Below are 1,064 nucleotides of genomic sequence, written 5' to 3'. Positions count from 1 at the left end.
ACGCATACCACAATTCAAGTGGTGCAACAATTTGGTACTAAATTTCAGTGAAAAATTACGAAATTCAGTCGGTTTTCGACAAACGGACTCAGAGCTAACTTCTGCCGGAGTTGATCCGACGACCTCTCGCTTACTAGGCGGGTGCTCTACCAACTAAGCTAAGAAGGCACGTTCCCTCGAGTGTGGAGTCTAACCATGCCATAGAATTTCACAATGGAACGCATACCACAATTCAAGTGGTGCAACAATTTGGTACTAAATTTCAGTGAAAAATTACGAAATGCAGTCGGTTTTCGACAAACGGACTCAGAGCTAGCCTTCTGCCGGAGTTGAACCGACGACCTCCCGCTTACTAAGCGGGTGCTCTACCAACTAAGCTAAGAAGGCACGTTCCCTCGAGTGTGGAGTCTAACCATGCCATAGAATTCCACAATGAAACGCATACCACAATTCAAGTGGTGCAACAATTTGGTACTAAATTTCAGTGAAAAATTACGAAATGCAGTCGGTTTTCGACAAACGGACTCAGAGCTAGCCTTCTGCCGGAGTTGAACCGACGACCTCCCGCTTACTAAGCGGGTGCTCTACCAACTAATCTAAGAAGGCACGTTCCCTCGAGTGTGGAGTCTAACCATGCCATAGAATTCCACAATGAAACGCATACCACAATTCAAGTGGTGCAACAATTTGGTACTAAATTTCAGTGAAAAATTACGAAATGCAGTCGGTTTCCGACAAACGAACTCAGAGCTAGCCTTCTGTCGGAGTTGAACCGACGACCTCCCGCTTACTAAGAGGGTGCTCCACCAACTAAGCTAAGAAGGCACGTTACCTCGAGTGTGGAGTCTAACCATGCCATAGAATTCCACAATGAAACGCATACCACAATTCAAGTGGTGCAACAATTTGGTACTAAATTTCAGTGAAAAATTACGAAATGCAGTCGGTTTCCGACAAACGAACTCGAAGCAAGCCTTCTGCTGGAGTTGAACCGACGACCTCCCGCTTACTAAGCGGGTGCTCTACAACTAAAGCTAGAAGGCACGGTCTCGCAAGTGTAAAGT

At 46.0% G+C, this 1,064-nt stretch overlaps 4 non-coding genes across 4 annotated transcripts; all 4 read right to left on the bottom strand.

Moving 5' to 3' along the window:
* Positions 1 to 95: 95 nt before the first annotated feature.
* On the bottom strand, positions 96 to 168 carry Pmar_PMAR000492. The gene has a single exon. It is a non-coding gene; the product is annotated as a tRNA-Thr (tRNA).
* Positions 169 to 314: 146 nt separating this feature from the next.
* Positions 315 to 387, bottom strand: Pmar_PMAR000491. Its single transcript has one exon. It is a non-coding gene; the product is annotated as a tRNA-Thr (tRNA).
* Positions 388 to 533: 146 nt separating this feature from the next.
* On the bottom strand, positions 534 to 606 carry Pmar_PMAR000490. The gene has a single exon. It is a non-coding gene; the product is annotated as a tRNA-Thr (tRNA).
* A 146-nt stretch (positions 607 to 752) lies between these two features.
* Pmar_PMAR000489 lies at positions 753 to 825 on the bottom strand. Its single transcript has one exon. It is a non-coding gene; the product is annotated as a tRNA-Thr (tRNA).
* Between the last annotated feature and the right edge of the window lie 239 nt (positions 826 to 1,064).

The sequence above is a fragment of the Perkinsus marinus genome, assembly GCF_000006405.1.
Source record: "Perkinsus marinus ATCC 50983 genomic scaffold scf_1104296930256, whole genome shotgun sequence".
In the NCBI taxonomy this organism is placed as follows: domain Eukaryota; phylum Perkinsozoa; order Perkinsida; family Perkinsidae; genus Perkinsus; species Perkinsus marinus.
The sequence above is the reverse complement of the archived record's forward strand: the minus strand, read 5'-3'. Positions and strand labels throughout refer to the sequence as shown.